The 18689-nt window shown below is 34.0% G+C and overlaps 1 long non-coding RNA gene across 1 annotated transcript in view; it reads right to left on the reverse strand.

The window, feature by feature from the left end:
- LOC116774493 (uncharacterized) overlaps positions 1-18689 on the reverse strand; it is a 39770-nt gene continuing 21081 nt past the window's right edge. Inside the window, exons 3-4 of the long non-coding RNA XR_004353774.2 lie at positions 13109-13355; positions 1-341 (exon numbers count right to left, since the gene is read on the reverse strand). This is a non-coding gene — a long non-coding RNA (uncharacterized LOC116774493). The remainder of the gene's footprint in view (positions 342-13108; positions 13356-18689) is intronic.

Genomic DNA, 18689 nt, shown 5'->3' on the forward strand with positions numbered 1-18689 from the left:
GTAATAATGACACTACTTAATGATTAAACGTCGCTTGCAATATATGATAACAGGAAAAAAATATATCGTTTGAAGGAGATGATCGTTATAACAACATTATCAGTCAAAATATAAAACAGTCCAAAAACTGGGAAGCGTTTGTTGTGTCCAAATATATATTAATATTGTAGAGAATAAGATACTGAGTCGTTTACCGCAAATAAGATACGGAATGCTATTTCTGTCTTTGTTATTTCCTCGTGAGTTACAACACCGCTCCTTCATAAGTTCTGTACTTGGACGAACTTTGAAATACATATTTATTCAGAGAAAAAGTACTTAAAACATGCCCTCTTTGAATCCTGTAAAGGAAATTATACCGTTTTACAAATAAAAAACTGTTTTATAAATAAAAAAAAATGGCTTATAAAAACAATGACGTAAACTTTTGTAAAATTATATTATTGATACAGAATCTGTTTGTTTTACGTAAAATCAGGTTATTAAATTATATTTTATATCTATATGGATATATATCGTTGTAGACATAACAAAAATTACTTCACGGCAGGAAGTGTCTCTGTAGGAGATGCTACGCGCTGCGGGGCTTCTAGTGTCATGATTATGATAACATTCACATTAACATTTATATAACACACATTAAAACAAACACAATAATTAGATTTAGTATCTATCTAAGATAATAATTGTCAATTGCATGCCTTTTGTTTAAAATATTTTTGGAAATAAAGCAATTCCAGCGCTTCACATTGCGACAACGTTAACACAAATAGACGTATATAATCTGTCAGAAGCAGCTGGATTCCAAGGTAACTGACAGGCTCATGTGTACCGCCCTGTCTCCGAAGGACCATCTGACAATACTATCAGTAACAGACGAGGACTAAATAAGCCCATTTACATAAGCATTCACATCAAAACTGATTGCGATCATGTAATCAGATCCGATATGATTGCTAATGACTAAACAAAACTTACGATTATTAAAAAAAATTATATACATTTTAAGTTTATAACCTGTTGGTATATATACATCTCTATACATAAAAGAAAGTCGTGATAGTTACACTATTTACAACACAAGAACCGCTGAGTGAGTTTGACTGAAAATTGGTGGAGATAGCTGAGAACAAGGGGAATGACATAGTATACTTTCCATCCGTTTGATAAAGAAAGAAAAATAAGTTGATCAAATCCAAAATCTCCTTATCTACTGTCTTTAAGAAGAGAGTTCGCCCGGTCAGCTATACATTACTAATTCGGAAACTAATGCAGACAAAGTCGCGGGCAAAAACTAGTATGTATATAATTTTAAAGTAAGTACTTGTGTATGTCACTAAACTTCTCCTAAAAGACTGGGTCGATTTGTATGATTTTGATGGCAAACCAGATGGTTTAGATTCACAAATCCACCCGGCAGGTCGCACTGCAGTCCGTATCTAAGTTATTTAAACTAAAAACGCTGCACCGTAGATTGCTGTATGTATTGTATTAGTAAGCTATATATTCTACCTCTCTGAACGCAACTCTGATGTTACCGCGGACGGAGTCGAAAGCAAAAACTAGTATACCATATAAATATAAAATGTTTAAGCAACAACAAAAGTACGCTTTCAACTATCGAAATAGCAAATTAGTAACGTCGTGTTTGACTAATGTGATTCGAATATCAGAACCGCACACAAGCAGACACGGTCGCTGCCAAATATCAACTCTGATGCACATAATAGCGTACTGATAATAATAACGAGATTGCTCGCATCCAACAGCCGAGATGCTAAATAAAGGGATGATACACATCTCGGTGCTCGGCTTAAATCTTATTTGTATATGGTTATTTTAAACCCTGCTGTGACTCAGGTATGTGGCGCTCCGTATTTAATGTCTGTTCGTCTGATTACGTCACTTGTTCCGTAATATATACTAACGTCACCTTATTGTTTATAAATTGATTTATCTCATTTTCAGTCATTCATGTCATTTACGTATAATCATTATATGATTTTATATCTAGTTATGTTCAACATATATTTTTGTTTACAATAAAGTATATAATAATAATGTATCAGATTTAGGACGTACATATTATAAACCCTGATATAACTGTTTTGTCGTTCTTTCTATCCATTGAACTTATAGTTTTTGTTTGAATGTTATATAACAGAAACCGAGCCCTAAGTTATATAAATTATTACACTACATACAACTTAGGCATCATGTGTGGGTAGGTACATTTAAAGACTTTATTATTTCATTTCAATAATAGCTTCCTGCAACGGAACCGGTTCCCTCGAGTTATGATAAAATGAAAATAAACTTATCATGTTATGGTCAGATAACTCTGTGTTAAGTATTTTCAATTATTCTTCAATGAAGAAATAAATATTTGAAAGCCTATCAATTACTAATTATTTAATATATATAATATAATATACATATATTCATTCCCGATAGTAAAAAAAACTACAAAGATTTTTTTATACAAAAATTATTAGACAAAGTAAAAGTATACCTACATAAAACCTTCGCAAAAATACTTTGTTTTTTTTTTTAAATTTCTTTCACTACTATACTTTTAACTTTGTCTTATTTCTTCTCTTAAAAGATTAACCAAATTTTAACTGAAAACAAATTAATAACGTCTGTAACACAATTACAATAACTTTAAATGTTCAACAAACTGTATACAGACTATATGAAAATATATTTTTATAATCATCGTTATTTATGTTAGTGTATATAAGTCAAACAAACAGGTAAGGAAATGACAAAACTGTCAAAGTCCACCCACTGGCTGTGACTAACTGGTTGATAGAAATAAAGAATATATTAAGAGATCGTTTAAAATAAAAAAAAACAAGCAGAAATATATAAACATAAAATGTGAGACTGATTGATTGTAATGTTTTAATTTATCAGAAATTATCTTCAACACGTTTTGACATTTTATATTAAAACACTTGCATGTGACCTTTAATTTTTATTTACAGAGAAGAGCTCTTATTTTACCCAACAACTAATAATTTCGATTTTTTGTTCTCATATATATAATAAGAGTGGGCCATAAAATATTTGCGTAGACGGTGCATAAAACATAATAGCCATATATATATATATATATATATATATATATATGATTTTTATAAATCAGATACGTAGCAGGAACTCCATATTAGTTATATTTACAATGGCAGACTCGCTGCCAGCCCCCGCAGTGGTGACTCAATGGAAACCCCTATATGACGTCATCCGAGTAAAATACACTGGTTTTAGGAAGCTGTCTGAGATCTAGATATACTAAATAATAAAACGGCCACCCTATACACATATATCATATAGGAGAAAAACTTTATAATTATCCAAAAGCAACGACATAGAGATAATGTGGCTTCCATTAAATCAATGTTAAGTTTCTTTGGCAGTCATCAAGGTTATATTATAAAATTAATGGCAGACAAGAAACACCATCGTTGTGAGAGACATGATTTATGAGGCCATAATTAAACAGTTGATATTTGCTACGGACAAAACCAGCGGCGGCATGATGTATAGAGTGAGAGCTTACAAACTAATGTCGTATTGGAAGCCATCGTGCTACACGCCCTAAATAGACGTTCGTGTAAATAATTGATGGAATCGGTTTTATATAGAAACATAATTAGAAACGAATTAAACAAAACTATACAATAAACGTATACCGTGAATATAACTAAAAAATATTTCAATACATAACTTATTTACACGTAAATTTATTGTTGTACATACGAAATAGAATATTCTTATTTTTCCTATAACAACAAAAATTTTACCTTTAATAATGCACCATTGACATTCGAAAATATATATATATATATTGTAGGAATATGAGAGGGTAGGGGAGAATCAATGTAGGAATATGAGAGGGTAGGAGAGACTCAAACGACATATGAGCAGTTGTCAGAGGACATCAGGGCTCTTTTTCGTTCGTAACGCGCGTTGGTGTGATAGTTTAGTCGTTAGTAGATTTTAGAAGTGTGTTTAAATCTTTCGATTGTGTTATATTCGGATTTTATTTAACGATTAGTTTAAATCAAGATAGTTGAAAGTTGTTCATTTAGAATTGTTTTTATTTTTGTGTAAATTTAATAAATTAGCGGTGGAATTGTATCGAATGTTATTTTTTAAAAAGTCAATTCTTACCTTGTTTCTAAGATCAGAAGTGCGATACGTACCTTGAGAACCCCGTTTGGTAAGGCCTTGTTATTTCAATTTACCCACACATTTTTTTTTTTGTGTTTTATTAAATATTTCATTATAACTTTTTTTTTAGACACTGAGTTATTTTAAATATCGTGTTACGTTATTATCGAGAATATTAATTTGTGTTAATTACTTTGATTAAGCGATGAGTAAGCTTTTATTGCGTTTGTTTGTTGATACGTTAATTTCTAGCGATCATACTTATTTAATTATTTTATTTTGTTACTAAAATGTCTGAACGTGAACGCAATTGTAGCCGCAGTGGTCTTGATAGTAATCCTCGTCGTGATCGTAGCTAGAGTCAGGATAATAGTTCCCGTGAGTAATCCTTTGATGAGAATAACATGTTGAGACTTGATATCGAGGCAATGATGTCTCGTCTTAAAACGTTAGAGGCGAAAACAAGGGCTTCGTCCATGCCGCACCGCGCGTCGGTGAATTCACACGACTAGGAGGAATTGCGTTACAAAGGTTTGACGCCCGGTAGCGTTGTAATAGGCAGTCATCACGACAGTTGCAGACACCAACGCGCGTCCGCGATATATCTCGCGTTTCCGATCGTCGTGTACCCTATAGAATGCGTGAATTATCGTCGATAGGGCATCTGGTTTCTCCGACGCATGTGACTTGACGTGAAGCTACCATTCAGAATGTTATCATCATCAGGATCCGAGACCTCGCTCGATCACGACAAGTAGGCGACGCGGGTATACCATTGGAATTAGTACAGGCGAGTGTTACCGATTGCATTGCTAGTGCCATCAGATCAATTAGTACGGCTTTGACGATTAGTGCATACAAGTTGATTGCGCGAAAGTTTTAAACAATTGGAATGATTTAGAATGCCTTTCGCGAATAGGAAATTGTTTGTTAGGGGATGCGAAATCTTGGCTCAATGAATGGGTGTCTAGCTACCGTAGTTGGACCAATTCTAAGAAAGAATTCAAACCTTTATGTCCTGAAGTACCAGATTTTGCTGGAATATTGTTTGAAGTTATGACTAAGAATTCCGATCACTATCCAACGTACGCGTAATATGTACGCCGGTCGATACTTTGCTTACGTATAGTGCAAGGACTCGGTGAGGAGCTTATTTCGGTTATAATTATTCGCACTGTCACTGATCCAAATATTAGGGCTACGGCGACAAATGCTAAGCTATTTCCGAATGATTTAGTCGAATTCTTTTCAATCTATGTTAAACCAAATACAATTAGTATTTCGAGACAACTATACTCGCGTTCGGAATTGTGAAACGTTACGACAGATAGACGATCTCTGGAGTATTCACGTAAACGTAATCTGAGTGATTTCAGGTGCTTTTTCTGTGGGCAGTTGGGGCAAAAAGAAGCTTTGTGTAGTAAGAGACCCAAAATCGAACGGTTATCAGGGAGTTTATCAAATAGTGAGGGCGTTAAGTTATCTAGGCTCGAACCATGCACATATTTTATAAATGAATGGTGATGATTGTTCAGTCTGATGTTTCGATGACAATTGATACACCTCTTGTAGGTAACTATTTAGAGAGGGTTACTAAGAGGATAATTAATGAATTCTCTCGGTACTTTATTACGGGAACTGCTACATCAACCGTAAACATAGGCAGCATGTCAATTAAACTTAAATCTAGCATTCCTGTGTATAATCGTCCATATCAACTCTCACACGCTGAAAGGATCCGTGGTCGTGACATAATAACAGATTTGCTTAAAAAGCAAATAATAAAGGAATGCTCGTTTTTAGCTACCACTATTGAATACCTGGGTCGTACGATTAGTAAAGGTCAGGATAGGCCAAGTCGTCAGAAAGTGCGGGCCTTAATTGATTCAGCCGTACCAAAAAATATTAAGCAAGTAAGGCAATTTTTAGGGTTAGCTAGCTATTTTAGGCGGTATATAGCTGGGTTTGCCCAAAGGGTTCCTTGCATAGCGGCACTTACTAAAAAGGGAGTTAATTTTCATTGGGGAGCTGAACAACAAGCCTCTCGTGAGTACATTATAGATTGTCTTACAAGTGAGCCAGTACTCGCGATTTATGATCCTACGCTGCCAATAGAAATACTACACAGATGCGAGCTCGATTGGTTACGGAGTCGTCATGATGAGAGTGCATAAGGGAAATCGTAAACGAGTACTGTCTTATTGTAGTAGACTCACTCAGGGGGCTGAGAGGAAGTAGCACTCGTACGAACTGAAGACGCTGGCAGTGATTAAGGCATTAGAGTATTTCAGGCATTATCTTGTGGTTGCACATTTCATCGTGTTTACTGACTGTAACGCGTTAAAACTTACCCAACGTAAGAAAGACTTGTTGCCAAGGGTGGCTCGGTGGTGGGTATACCTCCAAGAATTCGATTCTAACCTGGAATATAGAAAAGGTTGTTTTTTGTCCCATGCAGATTATCTTAGCCGCAATCCGGTTAACTTTTGTACCATTAAGAGACCGTTAAATTGGGCGTAAGTTGCTCAGGCTTCTGACGAGAAAACTCACTCTCTAAAACAAAAGCTGGTGGATGGGCAGTTAAACCCCAGTCGTTATGACATCCTTTAAGTCAAGCTCTCACCTATTGGTGAAAATCATAATTTTTGTTGTTATATTCCAAAAGGCCATAGACTGTCTTATGTGTATTTTTCACGACGAAGATGATCATCAAGGGGTTGATAAAACTGTAGACTTGATAACAAAACACTTTTAGTTCCCAGGGTTGAGAACATTTGCAAAAAAAAAATACATTTCCCATTGTTTGGTTTGCCTTTCTCATAAAAAGGTAGCTCGTGCTCTTTCACGGCTCATTCATTCATGGGAGAAAACCAGACGTAGCATTTGAGGCAGTCCATATGGACACCTTGGGCCCCCTACCAGAAACTGACGGTCACCGTCATGTACTTATTATTATAGACGCGTTTTCAAAATGTTGTTTATTGTATCCCATGTTCCGACAAGACACTGACGAACTAAAGCAACACTTCACTACCATGGTGTCTCTCTTTGGAACTCCAAAATTAATTGTCACTGATCGGGAACGCATGTTTCAAAGCACTAATTTCCTTAATTGGGTCAAGGACTTGGCCAGCTGTTTTGTTGAGGTTACAGCTGATCCTAAACATAACAAAACGCAAGACAACTCAATATTCTGCCTTAAACCTGCTTATAGGTACTGAAGCTGCCACACCGCTCATACGTAGTTTGATACGAGACGTTACTGTTGAAGGCTCAAGTGGTAATCGAGAAGTCCTTCGTCAGATGAGTCGTCAGAGGGCATCTAAACTCCTTCGTGCCAACTAAGCTCGTCAAGATGCCTATGCTAACTAGAGACGTAAACCGGCTCACTCTTTTGAACTACATTCCTTAGTTTTTGTTAGCAAGGTGGCTCAGTCAACAAGGAAGCTGGACTCATGTATGCGGGGACCATACCGGGTTATGAAGACACTATCACACTGCCGATATGAGCTGCAGATGTTAGCTGGCTCACACGGCAAATCGACTCGAGCAGCTGCGGAATACATGGTCCCGTGGAAGGGAGAATGGACTCCCGATGTGTTTTCTGCTTTCTTTGATGGTGAGGTATTTGCCTTATTCTTCCTGAAATTTTGACTAAAACTCCTTTTGAGATTTTATTGAAACTTAATCCCATTGTGTTTTTTATTTTAATTTTGTTTTGACACAAATCTCTAAATGTATTGGGGTTAAAGCGAGGAGACATGAGTTACTTGTTACGATGTGAGCGTTTGTCTTGGAGTGTATCGGACACGTTGTATTAGAGGTTAGATCTCTGGGTCTGGGATAGCTGTCTTGGAGTGCATCGGACAGGCTATGCCAGAAGTGGCGCTGTGCCTGGGACAACCGTTTGCCTTGGAGTGCATCGGGCCCGGTTGTCCTAGAAGTGGTGTTGTGTCTGGGATAACCGATTGCCTTGGAGTGCATCGGGCCGGTTATCCCGGAGGGGACGCTTAGGTTGGGACAACCGTTTGCCTTGGAGTGCATCGGGCCCGGTTGTCCTAGAAGTGGTGTTGTGTCTGGGATAACAGATTGCCTTGGAGTGCATCGGGCCGGTTATCTCGGGAGGAGGCTGATTCTGGGATAATTGTTTATCTTGGAGTGCATCGGATACGTTATCCCGAGAATCTAGTCTCTTGGTTAGGAATTAATTTAGTATGTTCGGAAGCTTGACTTTGATAGTGAGTTGTCTATCGAGCTGTGGTTGTAAAAGATCATGAGTTTATTTATGGGATGTTGGTCGGCCAACATTGCCTGTATCAGATGGTATGTTTTGGAACATGTTTTTATGATAACCTTCACACACACACCAAGTCATGCCTCAAGCAATTCCTTGTGGGTCTCTGACGAGGTGTGAGGGGGCGATCTTCCGACAAGTCCCGCCCCAAGTGGTTGGTTATTGGGATGTTTTACAACCACTTTGTGTGGGCTATGTTTGTTTAGCTCACTTTACATTGACGTTAACCATGATGTTACTGTTGAGTTAAATCAAAAATCGAAAAGATTTCTGCCGTTATATTTCTCAATTTCAGACGTAGACAATGAGGGAGAAGATTTGTGTCATGACGCCTACTTGCCTCCGGAGGTTGACCTGCCTGTGGAGGGGACTGAGCCGCAACCAAACCCGTCTGGAATGTCAAGACATTCAAAACTGAATACCTCTAGTGCGAATGAAAAGAATTTCCTGCCCTTGGTGCTAATACTACGTTTTGGACGTCAAGAAAGTTAAACACGAAGGAGCCCGGGGACGTGCTCATGTCAGGAAAGGCCGTGTAGGAATATGAGAGGGTAGGGGAGAATCAATGTAGGAATATGAGAGGGTAGGAGAGACTCAAACGACATATGAGCAGTTGTCAGAGGACATCAGGGCTCTTTTTCGTTCGTAACGCGCGTTGGTGTGATAGTTTAGTCGTTAGTAGATTTTAGAAGTGTGTTTAAATCTTTCGATTGTGTTATATTCGGATTTTATTTAACGATTAGTTTAAATCAAGATAGTTGAAAGTTGTTCATTTAGAATTGTTTTTATTTTTGTGTAAATTTAATAAATTAGCGGTGGAATTGTATCGAATGTTATTTTTTAAAAAGTCAATTCTTACCTTGTTTCTAAGAATATATATATAAATATGAATATATATATATATTGGACGGAAAATATACTGTAACGAGGTTATATAGAGGTCGAATAAATAACCAATGTCGCAGAAGAGGCCGATAAAAATAATATTTTATACATTATGGTAAAAATCGTTGTCTCCATCCTCTGATCATTCGTACGGGCGATTTTGTTACCCTTGATGTTGATATAAATGTCACAGTTATATTGAAATCCGTCCGGAACGGTTCATTATTTTTCCTGATTAAAAAGCGCGACCTTCTCCTTGACCTCAGCCGTACCCTTGATAAAATACATTAAAAATTTCGTGACAAGCGACCCGGCCGTCCGCGTGTGAATAACAAAAGGAAATCGCGTTTTATAATAATTAACATCTATATAAATATAAAGTCACTTTATAAATTAATTCCATTACACATACGATATTAACGTATTAATTAAATACATCTAGTTATAAAAATCTCGCGTTACAAAAACGACATAATTTTTTTAGAACAATCCAAACTATTTCCGTCATTTCACAATAAAAATAAACTTCCCCAGCCGTAACCCGCCCGCGCCGGTAACGCACGGTTTGCCAACTTATATTTTACCGACACTACCTACCACCTACTGTCGGCGATCTTTTACATCTAACAACAATATTTTTTATTTTACTATCTGCTTTAGACATATCTTTATAGGATATATCTTCCGAAAGTTTTATCCTCACTAAGTATAAACAATTCGGTTTAATCTATATTAATAAGCCATGACATAGTTAAATATTTTCATAATGATCATTTCCAATACATTTGTATTTTGTTTGTCCTCTCTTTTTCTCTGATATAATGTACTCAATTCAGTTGCAGCACAAGTTTTAAATGCATAACAGAACCTCTATACGAAGGTAAGGGAAGGGCTGTTTGGGTCAAGACAAGTCTCAAACGGGACCTGACACTGCACTCTGGTGCAACGAAATATATATATGTAACTAGCAGACGTCTCTCATCAATACATGACACTGGCAGCTGTGTGATTATTAAAGAGGATAACGTTCTACTAACTTATACAGATTTCACATATGTACACAATCTAATGAACCGTTCAACAGCGTTTAAAAATATTATTTGATAAGACAAAGTGTACGTGTTCGCGTTTTGAATCACATTGTAATAAAAAAATACGAATTGAATTTAATGTTATAAAATTTCTCTCTAATCCTCAGTCAATCAGAACGGGAGAGGCGTTCTACCTATATCAAAAGAATAATAAAAATCTATTAAGATTAAAATAGAAGCTAGTCCATGGAGTTGGTTATACGTATGAAGTTAGTAAATATATCGCTTCACGAAAATAATTTTGAACAAACAAATAGAATGAAACGATATTTAGAATCGTTACATCAGTATTAATGATATACGAAGTAATATCACGATACTTTAATATAAATAGGCACGAGGTTATTAGAACAATTTTACTCTAAATCCAATGTTTCCTATTTAATATTCTAGCCGAAACCAATTCTTGTATTATGTCTGACACCAGATATATCAAAGAGGACTTAATGTACTTCCAAAATAAGTCTATTTTCGACTGAGCTTAATTATGATTTTCCGTATAATATTTACCATCATCATTGTTAATTAAAATTATATGAAGCGCCCCTCTATTTTAATACGACAAAGGTTTTCGTAAATTCGGTATTAATGAATTATAAGACCCGAATTATTTCGGCTTTATAAACACCGCACTCATAACGTAACTAATGTACATAAAACATTAAATTTAAAATATTTGTAATAATTTTAATATTTAATCAAGTTTATTGATCTTGACTATATTTTTAAACAATGTATTCACAAAGATTACTTTTGAAAAGCGAAAATTTAGAGCTGTGCCAAAAAAAAAAAAAAAAATTCGTAAATATTAATTTATAACAATTAAAAAAACATTGAGGAGTACAATGTTCAACAGCAGGTCAAGTTTTCTTGTACGTAAACACAAAGTATTTAGAAATTATATATTAAAATGTTTTCCAGTAGAGGTTAGCGAGTATGGCCGAGTCATTATATTCGCGTGTCTATAAAAACACTCAAATTAGATTAGAGCTTTCCGTGCTACATAAATTTCGGGTCGGTGACGCGAAACGTGACTCCAGAAAACATTAATATCAATTAACTTCTTAACTTCAAACTGTCAGTGTCATCGTTTTCCGTTCATACACAGTAGCCATTGTAAGGACATATCGTGACTATTTGTGAAGAAAATCTTAAAAATATATATATTATAATGATTCTAATGTTTCAGACAGACACAAGGACTGACCAAAGTAGTATAACATAGTACTATTTCTAAACGTACATTTATCTTTTATTCTTTAAAATTTCAATGACTTCTTAGGTGACAGTGGCTGTTTAAATTCAGAACATAATATTTTAGTGCTCTTGTACGTTATATTACACAATATTCCTATCGAACGAGCAGGGCTTTACACAAACCAGTCACAACCAGTTACAACCAGCTCAAACTATCCGACGTCAGCTAGTTCTGTTTGTATGTCTACAATGTTACACCGTACACTCTGTGAAGTAACATCGACACAGCTTCACTTCATCTTTTTCATTTCAATATATGTTATACCGTCTGTCTCACAGATTATATTTTATTTTATTTTATTGAAGTAATAAGCACATATATATGTGTGTGTATTTAGTTAAATTGTGACATTAATTAAAAATATATACATACTTAGATTTAATACAAGTTACCTAGCTAGCTAGTATTTTTAAGAGAGTCTGATGAACAAATCATAAATTGTTTATATTCATCATATGTATTGTAAATAAATAATGTTTTATTGCAACGATTCGTTTTTATGCATGTTCTCATTTTACTATTAAAATTATGACAATTGACTGACATAAAACAACGAGTCCCGTGTAACATTTAACTGAATGATAATGTTCTAGAGTGCGTCGTCATCAACGCTAAACAGACAAACATACACAAGTGAAGTCAAACAATGAGAGTGTTCAGAACGTATGTCATACCCTATATGTACAGATGACTTAGATTCCCAAGACAGGCTTTAAAGAACTCTAGGAGCAATTGTTCTACACACTTGCTAAGAAGACTTTGTTGTGAATACTTCAAAATTGTAAAGTTAGTGAATTGACACATACATACATACGACTGGCATGAAATATAACACGCGCGTATAGATCATACAGCAGCTGTCAATGTATTGAGCAACTTCACATTTCAAATGCCACACGTCCATGACTACGTTACCTTAAGAGTTTAATAAGTTACGAAATAACTATACGATAAAAAAATATCATATTCAAGTATATTACGGATATATTGAAAACGTCCTACAGCTGTGACACTAACAACCCATTCTTTGTTCATTACATCTGATCATAATACGCAATACCTTAACTTTTGGCAAGCCATCCGAACTTTCGCAACGTTCAACTTTCATTTCCCATACATTGAAAATCCCAATCTGACTCAATACAAATGAATTATTCACAGACGGTATCTATAAAGAATAATTTGATAAAAAAAAAAAATTATACCATCAACATCAACTATAGTCGAATAATTACGTGTTTTTATATAGAAAACTATAAAAATAACAACTCGTCACAAACACGATATAATCATTCGCATGCGAATGGTTAAGTACGGTATCGAGACTGCGGCCAAATATTTGAACCGAATTAAAACCACACTCTGCACCCACGAATATCGAAATATGAACCTAATACTCACGGCATAGAGGTGTATATGGCAGAAACTCTACCATGTGTCTCTCGATTTAGCAATACGGTGTCGAAAAATTTATGTTCATGCGAGCGTTCAGTTGAAAACTGAGAGCTGTTGGAAATTCGCTAGGAGCATGTGATAAAAATTTGCTATCAACAGCGAGCAGGGCCGCGGGTTGATTGAAGTGATTTTTAAATATATCAAAACGTCTGTGTCTGCGGCGATTAGATGGGAACTGTCCGGGCGAGATTACCTGCAACAAGGACATACACTTCGTTAAGAAGATAATTAACTAAATAAAATGACGACGTATATAAACACAAATCACATAAAATTCTATATTTATGTCAATGGAACCTTAGGAAATATAATCCTTAGAAAAAAACCATGTAGGCGATGATATTTTTTTTTACCACATTCTAAAATATAATCTTAATACATTATAAAACCTTAATTTGAAAGCCAATCTAAATATACAAGTCTAACTGTGTCTCACACCGAAGAGCCATCTGATATAAAAAGACAGACGGACCAACATCCACCAGCCCCGGGAGGTAATGATGCGTCGCCGGTTTGAGATTGGCTGGCGATCGAGTTACATTTGGGAAAATTAGTATCGATGGAATACGTAGGATAGGAATATACAGTCGTTTACATGAACCTAACTGGCGTATATTGATTTGCACTTTCACTGTCAGTACACAAAAATATAAATTTATAACATATATACCTATTGAGGGATAAGTAATTAGTAAATAATTACTCTTGTCCCCTGAGAACTCGCACAAATAAGAAAAAAACAAAAATAAAGTGCTTATATATTCCATGCTTTCTAATATTTAACTGACTTTTAAATCTTCGCAATAAAAGAATCTGTCTCATAAATATTAGTGAAAATATTTTATTAAAACAACAATGCAAGTATTCTCATCCTTAACACTCCCCAGACGGACAATATACTTTTAGTTTAAACAAAATGCATTTTGAACAGAAATTATATTAAATGCACAGAGCTAAATACAACTATCATAGCTAATAGGTCTACGTCGTATAAAAAGTTTGTAAAATAAAAGATGTTCATTTAAAATAATATAATTGTAGCAAACAATCTCTAAAATCAATATAAAGCATAATAACTACTTTAATTTAGTATGCAGGTAAATCGTATTAAATTATTATATACTATTATATAGATAATTTTAATAATATTATAGTGTATAGGTATGTTCGGTGAATAGTGTTAGATATGAGTTGTATAAAGGAACATACGCGAGCGTCGTAAGTGAGGAGAATTGATTTAATACGTACTGATAATATTGAATCACTATAACATTTCCTATAAGCGTTCAGTTAAAATAAACGCTCTTGCTAAAGAAGAACCTATCTGGACTTTTGTTTTCGATCAAATAACCTTTATTAAGAATTGATTTATATAAATTTACAATTCGTTTTATCGCCACCCATATGTGTATATACAAATACGTACAATCAATGTACAATGTTACATATAATAATATCTCTTATATACTGTCCTTGTCAAATGTGTAACGAATCGATTCACTGAGAAACTAAACATAAATATACTACTAGAAATGTTTTCAGGAAGGCGGGCCACCTTCCGTTGACGATTTTCACATGTGACCCAATTCTCCTCCTTTGATCCGTCCGATACGCCGCATCACCTCATGCAGCACGTGATTAATATACCGTTTGCTAAATACTTGATCTTCACTATCGTCATTATGTACACAGATTGCACAATCAAGTGGTTTCTATCAGCGCTTGGGTCTTATTAAATCTGTACATTATGTATTTAATAATTTAAAGATACATTTCTGTTTAAATATACAACGAATCAATCTTATATACAACGAATATTATTTTCATTCATCCTAGCAATTTTTTTCTTCATAAAGGCTTAAAGGGTTTTCTTGACACTGTATTATGTAGTATAATGATGTAGCTAGGACCTCGGTGAAGATCATACTCTTTTGTGCAATTTGATCGACATATGTGCAGACAGAGCCGCGAACAAAAGTTAGTAAAAAGCGAAATTTCATATTCAAAGACCCTTGACCCGAAAAGACTGTATTCAGAACATCGAGAAGTTACCTAATATGTTTTGAAATAAACACATTATCTGTACAATGTTGATAATTATATGTATATAATACATAGTATTGTGAAATACTTATCAATTAGCCTAATTTCCGACCGTCTATATACTCATTAATTATTATAAGAGAAATTTTTTATAGATTTTTTAAGATAAAAAATTCAGTGAGTCACAGAGAAAAAGATTGAAACGAAAGAGCTTCTTAGTGACCATTTTATGACTTCTACAGTTCTGACCTGTATGTATTCTAAAATGATAACATTGTCTAAAATATAATCTAATTTTCATCTACATATGGCGTGTATTATAAAATGAGCAATATGTTTATTTAGACGTGTCGCGTATTCGATTCTTGTTGTGACAGACTCTGTCAACACTTCGTCCAAGCTATACTTATAATATATTGGTAGTAATAGGTTCTTATTGAAAAAAAAACAACTTAAAAATATAACTATTAGTTGAAATTTACTCCTGTTACCTATTACATTGAAAAACCCGCACTAGAAACATAATAATAATAATAAAAAATCTAAAGGAAAAATATACCAATTTCGTTTAAATACAAAATCTACACTTACTATGTAAACATTATATATGTCTATGAAATATTATAAAAACTTTAACTATTTAATTGAGATAAAAAAAAAGCAATTATACAAGATTTATTAATTGAAGGTAATTTTTTTACTTTTCAGAAACAGAGTAACCAAATATAAAAACGAATCAAATTAAACCGTACTGAAATTATTACTTACTAACGTTCTTTTAATCATCTGTGAGTAATTTATCTAAACGCGTCTTAAGAGACAAGGGAAAGTAACTTGTTTCGTACGAACGTTTGAGATAGTGTTGACTGTGTAGTTCAAATGACTGATTCTATCGATAAATGTACAGAGACTATGAAAGTAGTTTAATATTGACTACTGATTAGTTGATGTTGTACTAACATAGCTGCTTGATTGGAAGTGTATCCGTAATAAAAAAATATAAGAGTAAAATTTTACATTTCAAACATTAAAGATACTTAGCGCGGTGGTCCATTTTGTTACAGTCCCATATATATCGTAAATTAGCACTTTCTAAAACTTAATTTTTAAGACAGCAAAAGTAATTTAATCTGCAGGATGCCTACTTAACCTGGCAATAAACATAAAATTATCATAAAACCAAAGTATTATAAACCAGTAACAAAGATAACGACTCTCATACAAAGTAGAACGACAAGAAAGCTACTGCGGTACGCTTACCCCAAGTTTGATTTGTAACACTACATTCGAAGCGTTTAAAGTTTTTCGTTTATTAATTTTCGCACATTAAAGTATTTCCGTAGATTATTAAAGAAAAACCTGAAACGCTTCGTATATAGTAAGACAATACAAACTTGTGCTAAGCATACCGTCCGTGGTAGGCTGTTTGCTTCGTTATGATTCCCTTAATATTAATATCTCATCCTTTTCATTTTTTATATTTTACTACTTTCATAAAACTAACCTACTTCTATAAATCTCATATAATCAACCAATATATATATTTAAACTATTAATAATATTTAATTTTACATTTGACCATAAATTTAAATATGATAAAATAACATATATGCATATATAAATAAAAATTTCTTAGATTAAATTCGTTCTAATACATTAGGAATTAGGATAAAATTGTCAATCTATTACAGAGCTACATTAGAATAGAACGCATGAATGACGGGTTCTATAAAATTATCATCTCATTTGTTCCCTGCATACATTAAAGAGCCGAGAAACTTATCACTTCAACTTCATATAATACGAATGTATATAATTCCCAAACGAATAAATACAAGCTGAGATCCAGTATTTACAGCTTTCTGATAATATTAAAAGAGGTTGCGGTATTAAATGGTTATATATATGATAAACCTAGATAGTACAGAACAGATATACATATATTTTCTCACATCTATTTTAAAATCTATTCTAAAATCAACAAACCTCTCATTGCAAGGCAAATGTATTATGAATAGATATATGAATTAAACATAAAGATTATATTGTCAATGCAGACTGTAGGATATATGTATACATGTATGTATGTATGTTCCATATACAGCAAAAACTATTGTATGAATGAGACCTGAGTTGCGAAGCTGCTACATTAACAGTCTGATCTGGATGCGAAATCTGAATTCAAGTAAACTGTAGTATACAACGTTCATTTTGTTATATATCAGCTGATAGCGGTTATTCCGTCCGCGTTATCACCAAGCTATGGTATAGGTGTGCATAAAAACCCATATCTGACGTCACTGATAACGCTAATAAAAATATTTCGACTTCAAACTTAAATAACTTTAAATTTAATAATAGCTTGACATCATATAATTTTACTTTTTTCAGTTAGAGCCGAGTGTATTGATAGTAAATATTCTCATATTTGATTCATATTTATCTCGCAGTTTTCTCGCCACGCGTGCACCTTAACGTCTTTTTTTTCTAATATAGCATATATATGTATATAATCTCGAGTATAACTGGCGCGTAACCTTCAAGCAGCGCACCATCCACCAATATCAGGTGTTCAAGACTCCTATAAGGTATGTTATGAATTCTCCTTAAATTAAACGTGCCATTGTGTGTTGTGACACGTGCTCTGGTTCGTCACGTTTCCATCGATCGAGGCGAGTCAACGTGAAACGAGAGCTGAATTCATCGACATTATTTTCCGACATTAAATCTTGGAAATCTTAGAGAAGTTATTTCTTATTATGTAAATACCTCAGACCGTGACTTTGTTTGATTTCAACCTTCATTTTATTCGAAATTTCTGTCAGACTCTCGCTCTTGTATCACTAGTCAAGTGAATTGTTTGACTATTAGACCTAGTTCCGGCACATACCTGTTAAACACATCTTCAGCTTTGAGAACAGTTATTATGAAAACCAACAGATATCCAGAGAATATTTTACTTAAATACGAATATGACTCAAATAAAATCTATCTCTCGTAAAGAATACTTTTAATTTTATAATTACGATAATCAACTAGTTCAACACGTCCGATTGTCTATACATACTGCTACAAACGTCCAAAAAAATATCCATGTCAGATCAATATACTACAACGATACCGATATTAAATTGACCCATTTGTATAATTCATAAAGGACAACTATTCCGTACAAATTTACTAAGCTTAATAACAGTTAAAACCATTTAAATTAGTGAGAACGTCCGATGTCTATGAATAATGACCCGAATCAAGTAGACCGCTCGTCAAAATGTAGCGGGGGTTTTGCGTTTTATTAACGAAACATTATATCAAATTTAGATGTTATTACTATTGGAATTATGATAAATTGCCGCGTTACGTACAACCCTCAACATAAATCACATTAATTTTCTTATACAACCTTCAATTTAAATTGTATTTGAAATATTATAACGCCACTCTCTATTCATCAGGCACGTTGTTATTACTATTGAAAGCTTTA

This window comes from Danaus plexippus, chromosome 26, assembly GCF_018135715.1.
Source record: "Danaus plexippus chromosome 26, MEX_DaPlex, whole genome shotgun sequence".
Lineage (NCBI taxonomy): Eukaryota > Metazoa > Arthropoda > Insecta > Lepidoptera > Nymphalidae > Danaus > Danaus plexippus.